The sequence below is a fragment of the Macaca fascicularis genome, chromosome 10, assembly GCF_037993035.2.
Source record: "Macaca fascicularis isolate 582-1 chromosome 10, T2T-MFA8v1.1".
Classification (NCBI taxonomy): domain Eukaryota; kingdom Metazoa; phylum Chordata; class Mammalia; order Primates; family Cercopithecidae; genus Macaca; species Macaca fascicularis.
In genome coordinates this window covers 114,231,516-114,240,724 of record NC_088384.1, presented here as the reverse complement: position 1 = coordinate 114,240,724, position 9,209 = coordinate 114,231,516, and positions in this window count along the sequence as shown.

Below are 9,209 nucleotides of genomic sequence, written 5' to 3'. Positions count from 1 at the left end.
CCACCAGAAACTGGAAGAGGCAGAAAGGATCCTATCCTGGAACCTTTGGAAGGAGCACGGCCCTGCTGACACCTTGATTTCCGACTTCTGCCTCCAGACTATGACAGTCAATCTGTGCTGTTTTAAGCCCCCCAGTCTCTGGTCATTTGTTATGGCAGCCCCAGGAGACTGATCCAGGGTCCGTGGTGTGTGAGTGAGGCCCACCTGCTCCCCTGCCCCGCTGTCTCTCCTGTGTCATCCCAGGATTCCTTAAAGCACGCTGGTGCCAGATACAGTGGCTCACACCTGTAATCCCAGCACTTTGGGAGGCTGAGGCTGGTGGACCACCTGAGCTCAGGAGTTTGAGACCAGCCTGGCCAACAAGGTAAAAACCCATCTCTACTAAAAATACAAAAATTAGCCAGGCATGGTAGTGGGTGCCCGTAATCCCAGCTACTTGGGAGGCTGAGGTGGGAGAATCACTTGAACCCCGGAGGCGGAGGTTGCAGTGAGCTGAGATCACACCACTGCACTCCAGCCTGGGCAACAGAGCTAGACTCCATTTCAGAAAAAAAAAAAAAAAAAAAAAAAAAAAAAAAAAAGCATGCTGGAAGGCACTGTGGCTGCTGTCACGAATTATTACAAATTTAGGAGCTTAAGGCAACGCAATTGTGCTACCCTACAGCTCTGGAGGTCAGCATCCGTCACAGTCTCCTGGGCTAAAATCCAGGTGCCAGCCAGCTGTGTTCTCCTCGGGAGACTCTAGGGCAGAATCCGTTTCCTTGCCTGTTCCACCTTCTAGAGGCTGCTGGAAGGAGGGGTGGCGAACCTTGCCTGGTGGGGAGGCCTGAGGAGTTAAGAGATCCAGAGCCCCCGGGGGAGAGACCACAGAAAGAAGCAGGAGGGAGGGGCCGCGGCTAGGGTGAGGCAGGTGATGCCATTGCCTTGGGTGCAAAATTTAAGGAAATGCTAAAAAAGCACAACTCCCCAAACCCTGTAATCAAGATAGATGATATTTTAGTGTGACTTTGAAAGAATCAAAATCAATGCCAAAAATTCATGATACAAAAAATATTAAAGTTTTTGTTTTTGTTTTTGTTTTGAGACAGAGTCTCACTGTGTTGCTCAGACTGGAGCGCAGTGGCGGCATGATCATGGCTCACTGTAGTCTTGACCTCTCTGGACTCAGGTGATCCTCCTCCCTCAGCCTTCTGAGTAGCTGGGACCACAACCATGGGCCACCACACCTGGCTAATTTTTGTATTTTTTGTAGAGATGGGGTCTCAGCATGTTGCCGAGGCTCGTCTCCAACTCCTGGACTCAAGTGATCCTCCCCCCTCAGCCTCCCAAAGTGCTGGGACTACAGGTATGGGCCACGTCGCCTGGCCTAATATCAAAGCTTTAAATAACGACCGATAAGTAACAGTGCTGGGCCCAGCCGTATCGCAGCCCTAGGCAAAAGGACAAATCGGTAGTACTGATCCTGACTTCATTTACAATTTTGATGTTTTGTTCTTGGATATGCTTGCATTGATTTTGAATTTTCAAAATATGATTTATCTTGAAGAACGATTTTTTGGGCTCCCCCTTGAATTTCCTACCCCATGTCATCCCCGATCCTGGCTGTGACGGTGGGGGTGGGGCATCTGGCAGTGACCAGCTGACCCGGGAGCCAGGGGTGTGGACAGTTCCGGGGGCCAACGGCGCGCGGGGGTGTAGACGCGGCGCCGTCCCGCTTCCCCGAGCCCTGTCCTCTGTTTGGGGACACTCCTTTGCAGGAGGTTGTCCATCAGTGTTCCTCAGCCTGCACCAGCCCGGCCTCCCGTCTTTAAGGCGTGCATTGCTCTTCGGCCTGGCCCCTGTGAGACCCCAGTGCGTGACCGGGGAGGGCACTTCACTCCTCCGGCGCGGGAGCAGCAAGGAGCCGCTGCTGAGGTCCCGCCCGGCGCCCGGTTCCTGCAACTCCACGCGTGGCCAGCAGGGGGCGGCGTGGGCACGCTCGAGGCCCCGCCTGGGGCCCGGGGCATTTCCTTCCCTCTTTGGCGGCTTTGCCTTCCTGCAAACAACCCTGACCCAGGGACAGACCTGGGTATTGCTCTTTAAGCCCCTGCTGCTCAGGCCCGGCTCCTGGGGAGGGAGGGGCTCTGTGTTCTGGTCTTGCGGGGGCAGCAGCGTGCTTTTCTTGGATCTGAATTGGGAAACCATGAGCAGACACAGGCACTCAGCGTGTTTGAATGTTCCCTGTATCCCCAGACTCTTCACGCAGCCTGAAGAGGCGGTCACGCCTGTAAGTCTCACTTTGCAGAAGTAGACGCAGAGGCTCAGCAGAGTAGGTCTCCTCCCGAGGTCCTGGGACCATCAGGTAAAAGGGTGAGTCATGCTGAAGTGTCCCTGCGCCACATCTGAACGCATGGCCTCTGTCACCTTGTCTTGTGAACAAGGCTGGTGTGGACCCAGGATGCAGGGTCTCCACTGAACTCCTGGGGGGTTGCCGAGGTGGGAGCGTGACCAGGAGCCAGGTTGGAGTGTATGACCCTGCCCCTGGGGCCCCTGTCCTGTTTTTGGCAATGAAGAGTGAGGGAGAAAGATGGAGATAAGAGGAAGCATTCTGTGAACGGCTGCAGCAATATGAGTCTCTATTCCCAGGTCCACCTTCCAGTCTCCAGGGGGAGTCCCTGGAGAGCCTAGAACATGAATTGTCTATGTCCCCACCTCCAAGCACAGATCTAGCACTGAACAGCACCTGCACTGATTCTGCCCAGTTCACTGTACTCCCCATTCCAGTACAGACCCACATTCCAGGAAGCTAAGTTCCCCCCAAAGCAGCCCCCAGCCAATGATGGTGGGAGTGGAGGATAAATACCCCAGCTCCCTTGCCCCACAGGTGAGATAACCCTGAGGGTGTCCAGCACCTCTCCTCTGGGGCCCATGTGGCAGCTGGCCTTGATGACACCTTGATTAGCCTCCTCAGTCTCACCTGCCTACTCTTTGGACTTCCTGGGACCATCTCCCCAATAAACTACCTGCCCTCAAATCCTCACTTCAGGCCATGCCTCTGTTAAGCAGAGACCCTTGATACCACTGTGATGGTGGTGATGTTAACATTCATTGGTGCTGTTTGTTGAGCACTTACGGTATGCAGACATTGTGGAAAGGGCTTTGTGGGGTGAACTTCATCAAATCCTTGCAACAGCCCCGTATTGTGATGAGGAAGCTGGCAAGGTAGTCACAGGGCTGCTAGGATTCGAACTCAGGTCTGAAATGAGGGAGTGAATAAGTGATGGGGGCCTGGATTCCTCCCAGGACAGTGGCTTAAGATGGATACTAGACATCATGGAATGTGGGCATGTTTGGGGAAGCCAGGAGCACATCCCAAGGCTTTCAAGAGTCACCCCCACAGAGGGCAGGTCCCTTTCCCAGTCCCGGCCAAGTCTGTCAGGGGAACCCTACTTTCCTCTTTGTGTGCTTTATATCTCACTCATTTTCTACCATAGTTAAGTGTGCATTACTTTCCATAATTTGAAAAGAAAACCATAAAAAGTAAGACTCCCAGATAAAAGCACAGTGGGACACGTTAGATGGGAAAATGTCGCTAAAGGGAGCTCCTGGCAGGATGCTTGGTCAAGGGTGGTTTCTGGAATGAAGATGCAGCCGATGACTTGAGAGGCTGATTGGAGCAGATCCGTGGAGAAACCACACCTCCCACCCTGCACCCTGTGCAGGGAGCCACAAGGCAGTGATGGCTGAGGCTCCGCGGATTGCCTTGGGGAAGGAGATGAGACCTGTGAGAGCTGCTTAGCGATTTTTGTTGCAAACTGAGCAAGTATCTGGGGTGGATTAGGGCCCAGCACTAGGGAGGGAGCTGGGATTGCTATACTTTCACGGAGGGTTTTCTTTCCCAGGGTATGGGGCCAACACTTGGTCATGGGGCTTTGGTTTCTCCAGGTGTAGGGAAGGACCCTTGGCCCCTCTGCTTCAAGCCGGTTGTGTCTGATCCCAGGCAGCAGGGGAGGGTTCGAGCCCACTAGCCTGGTAGTCCTCCCTGGGGTGGGGACAAAGGCATGAGAGTCCCCTACTTGGTGAGGGGGAAGGAGGGAATTCTGGGAGTCAGGAGGGTGACAGGCCCTGGCAGGTGGGGGTCTTGGCTAGTGCCTTCCTGCCAGAACAGGATTCCACAAGCCAGACAGATGGGGGAGAAGGTGGAGGTGGGGGAAGACTGACGGCAGGTGACGGTGATGGCTGGGTTTTGTCGGCGTCTGGCTGGTGACCTTTTGGGGGAATGGATTCAGAAGTGACTGCTATTTGTCAAGGCCAAGTTCAGAGATGTCGGAGGGGTCACCTCTTCAGCATTAAATGTCAGGGCCCTACTGTCACTGGAAGTGGGACATACATCCCGGCAGGACACAGGCTGGTTGGGGCTTCGCAGGCTCCTGAGCCCAGGCGTGTCTGCAGAAACGTGGGTGTGCCTACCTGATGTGCTGCGAGGTGAATTTGTGACTTGCTCGTGTGTGTGTGTGTGTGTGTGTGTGTGTGTGTGTGTTTTCTCCTTTCTCCTCTTCCCAGAAGGCAGTGGAACTCCTTCATCAGGGTTTTGTGGTATGGAGTGGAAGACCGAAATTGCCCACTCCTGGTTTTTATTTTCAAAAGGAGGATGCCTTGTCGGGGGCATGGCTGAGATAGTGAGAAAAAGAGCCACCAAGCTGGGAGGGGGTCCTAGGTCTGGGGGGACTGCAGCCCAGTCTCGAAGCCTCCTGGGCAGATGGCAGAGTCTGCACTTGTAGGGCCGCCAGGAATTCCTGCCAGGTTAGACCCTGGATGCCCGGGCCCCTGCTTCTGCAAAGCCCCTCTGTCCCCACCTCTTGGCCTCTGTCCTCAAGAGACCCTTAGGGTCTGTGTATATCAAGTTCCTAGGGACCAGAGCCACACCTCAAGGTTTGAAGTAGGCTCAATCACTTTGCTGGTGGCCTTAGGCGAGCCTCATCTGCAAATTTGGGATAGGAATGGTGCCTGTCTGTAGTCTGCAGTCAGGATTGTTTAAACACGTAAAGCACTTAGAGCAATGCCTGGCATAGAGTAAGTGCTCAATAAGTACTTGCCCTTGCTGTTCTTTTAAGTCATGACTGACCATTGTGAACTGAGGGTTCGGGGCTTTCCCGAGGGTTTGGCTCCATGCTAGGCCTCTGGGGCTTTGAGAAAGTGTGGGTGTATAGCAGCCTCCATTTGACTGGGACTGAATTTCTCATCCGTCTAGCGGCGTGGGGGCTGGAGGCACTTCTAGGGGGTTTGAAGAAAGTGGGGAGTGAGTATCTCGACAGCCCCAGTAAGCCCCAGACTCATGACCCCCTCTCGTAGGAGGCTCCTCAGATTGGGCTTGTGGTCTCCAAGGGTAAAGGTGGGGACAGCTGGCATCCACTGGGAGAACCCACCCTGTGAGTCATCTGAGTGGGTCTCCCCAGGGTCTTTTGAAGTCAGCTATGAGACCTCCATTTTATAGGTCAGGGCCCCCTCAGGGGCTGCCCAACACTCATGGCTGGAGAGTAGGGGACCAGAGTTAGAAGTAGGATCACCACCTTCAGGGCCTCTGCACATTGAACTCAACTGCCCTTATGGGGACACTGACTTCCCAGGGGGCACTCGGGCACTGGGTCTCCACTGTCAGGACTAGCTCTACTTAGGGCGCAAGCCAAGGCAGGACCTGGTGCCCCAGCCCAGCCTAAGTAAGTGATGGAAGTGAGACCTAAACCCAAGCCAGGTCCCAGCTGGCGACTCACATAGGAACTACCACCACCACCTGCCTTGCCCATCCCATCACCTAGGAACAGAACAAGTGACCACACCAGGATGCTTCTCTCTCGGACAGATGCTAACCTGGAATATGGGCGTCATCTGGGCCTCTCCTGGGTAGATGGGGCTGTGGCCCCTTCTCAAGTGATGACTGCTGTTGGAGGAACAGGGACAAGGCACAGCTCCTATTGGGCGTGCCTGCCGGGGCATAAACGTGGAGTCCATCCATGTCCTCTCCACACTACAGGGAGGACACAGACGAGGCCCTGATCACTCAGGAGGAAACCGTTCACCTGGGATAATGGGATGGAGTGGCTACAGGTGGCCAGTGGGGACTTGAACCCATGCAGTCCGGTTCTGCCCAGTTGCCCAGCGCACACTAGGGCTGCTGGGAGAGGTGCTCCTGTCCTGGGAATGCAGATTCTCCCTGAGCTGAAGTTCAGAGAAAGAAAAGAAAGGAAAACGGAAAATTTTCTTCCCTCCCATCCCCTTCTGGTCCTGCTTTCTCTCTCTCTCTTCCTGTTCTTTCAATGTCTTCCCCCTTTCTTTTCTTTTTCTGCCTGCCTGTCTTTCTCTCTGTCTCTCTCTCCTCTTTTCTGCCTCTACTTGTCTGTTTTTCTTTCCCTTCTCCTCTCTGTCTCTGTCCCTTCCTCCCTCCCTCTTTTCCTTCATTTCTCTCTCCTCCCACACCCTGGGGCGGGGGATGGAGGTGGGGGCTGTACTCGTGCTCTGAGTCTGCCCGCTATGGGGACCTGACCTTTTCTGCACTGAGGGGAAGGAATGGGGTAATTAGCTTATATAATCCCCGGCCTGCCTGCTGTTTGCTGTGGATGTGGACAAACTCCATGAAAATGTGGCTGCTGCTGTGGGATCCCTTCAAAGGGCTGGGTATGCCGGCCTGGCTGGGTCCTGGGAGGGGAGCAGGGGCTCTGGAAGGCCACTCTGGGTGCGGTCCTTTCACAGCCTTTCCTGGGCTCCCTCCGAGGTGTCTGTGAACTTGTGGAGGGAGTGAGGTTATGGGGAGGGGCAGCAGCTTCCCCAGGGACTCAATAACACACCAGTGCATTCAGATTCTTTCCAAAAAATTAGAGGAGTGTGCGCCCTCTGCAATTATGTTTCTTCTTCCCTGATTCTAAGCCTGAGAGCAGCTTTGGTCTGGGCTGATGACATTCCCATCCTCCATTTTTTTTCTCCTGATCTCAGAATCCACAAGGAAGGAGCTTCGTGGTTTCAAACTCTCCTCTCCCCGTGCTGTGAAGGTACAGTGACAACCTGCACTCACACCCGCTTTAGGAGCTTGGTCTCCAGATGTGCTGGGGTAATTTCTGTTTGCACAAAAAAAGTTTTAATAAGCCTTTGAGACCCACGTCTGTACAACATCCCACAAACTCACCTCTCGGGTGTCTTGCAACCTGAAGCCAAGGCCTGGGCCTCCATTTCAAAGGCTTGGCAGGAAATTCAATGTATCTGATGGATTTAGGCATTTATTATTTCTTTAAAAACTTCTCTAAAGCTGAAGTAATACAGGAAAGTGCATGCGTGAATGTGCAGCCCCAGGAGCGTTCACAAACTGAACACATCTGTGCCAGCGGCATCCAGATTCAGAAACAGGATGTGACCAGCACAACCCCCTTCATGCCCCTCCCAACCACCACCCCACAGCGACCCCACCATCCTGGCTTCTGTAGCATTGATCAGATTTGTCTGTTTCTGCACTTTATATAAATGGAATCATACAGCCTGTTCTCTTTCGTGTCTGGCCCAACATTCTGCAGATTTATTTTTATCTCTGATCCCACCAGAGCAGTTTTCCGGAGGCTTGGAAAGATAAGCAGGTCTCCCGGGTGGGGACCGCCGGCGGAGTGGCGACCAGGCGACCCGATGGGCACCGTGGATGATCGAGATCTACCGCGGCAAACTGGTGCCTCAAGGGCCTGTCCTGGCCCCGCACTGTGTTGAATTTCACCCGTACAGTGGGTAAAATATATGCCAATATGTGTATCAGAAATTGGGAAAAATATGTAAGAGAATAATTTCACGCACTTAACCCAGAGTTGACAACTTAGTAAACCTCCAGTCATGTTTTTTGAGGTGAAATTAACATGACATAAAATGAGCCATTTTAAAGTGCCTGATTCAGGGTTCTTCAGCACATTCACAATGTTGTACAGCCTTCGCCTCTCTCTCTCCGTCTAGCTCCTGGTCGCTTCCCAGCCCCTGACAACCGTGAATCTGCTTTCTGTTCCTAAGGGTTGATTCCTTCTGGATTTATATCAACTGCACCATGCAACAGGTGGCCCTCTTTTCCGAGCGTGGCCACTTTTTAGCGTGTATCACGACTTCATTCCTTTTAGTGGCTTCCCGTCATTTTTGCTTCATGTCATTTTTTTTTTTTTTAGAAAAATAAATGCAACATTATTGGTAAACTCGATGAGTCTGCTCTTCTATAGGGTCACTTCTGTTCCCCAACGTCATCTCTTCGGGAAACGACGGTCATGAAATTTGTCCTTCAGAGTGTTTTTGTTTCTTAAATCGGGAATTATGTGACAGGATGAGAATCTGTTTTTCTTTTGGCCAATCAGAAGGTCAGGTTGTACTGGGGCCCCGCCCCACGGCAACCATTGGCTGCAGCTTCCTGGCCCTGCCTCTCAGGTGGGCTTGAGCTCTGCCCATGATCCTGGCCCCACGGCCCCACGTGGCCCAATTCACTTGTCTGCTGCTTCCTTCCCAGCCTCTGAGTTTTAACCCCTAGAGAATTTCACAGTCCAGGGGTCCCCCGTGTGCCCCACAGCAACCTCTGCTGACGTTTCCTCTTTTTGCAGATATATGGAGAAAATAAAGACACAACGTCTTTTCCATCAAGATCTGATTTAAGGGTGAGCTTCTATTCGGAGATACCATTTCTCTACCTTCTCAGTTAAAAATGGTCTTCTTCTTCTTCTTCTTCTTCTTTTTTTTTTTTTTTTCCTTATTTTATTTTATTTTTTGAGACGGAGTCTTGCTCTGTTGCCCAGGCTAGAGTGCACTGGCGTGAGCCAGGCACACTGAAGCTTCCGCCTCCTGGGTTCAAGCAATTCTCCAGCCTCAGCCTCCTGAGTAGCTGAAATTACAGGTGCTCACCACCACGCCCAGCTAGTTTTTGTGTTTTTAGTAGAGACGGGGTTTCGTCATGTTGTTCAGGAGAGCTCAAACGATCCGCCCCCCTTGGCCCCACAAAGTGTTGGGATTACAGGCATGAGCCCACCTTGCGCGGTACAAATGTTCTTTTATGAGATAATTGTGACAGTGAATGAGTGAGTCTAGGGGTGCTTTTTCTGTAAAGGCCCAAAGTAAATACTTTCCATTTTGCAGGACCTGAAGTGTCTGTTGCAACTAAGCGCTGCTGTTGTAGGGCAGTAGTAGCCACAGACCATATGCAACAAGTGAGGAGCTGTGTGCTGGTAAAC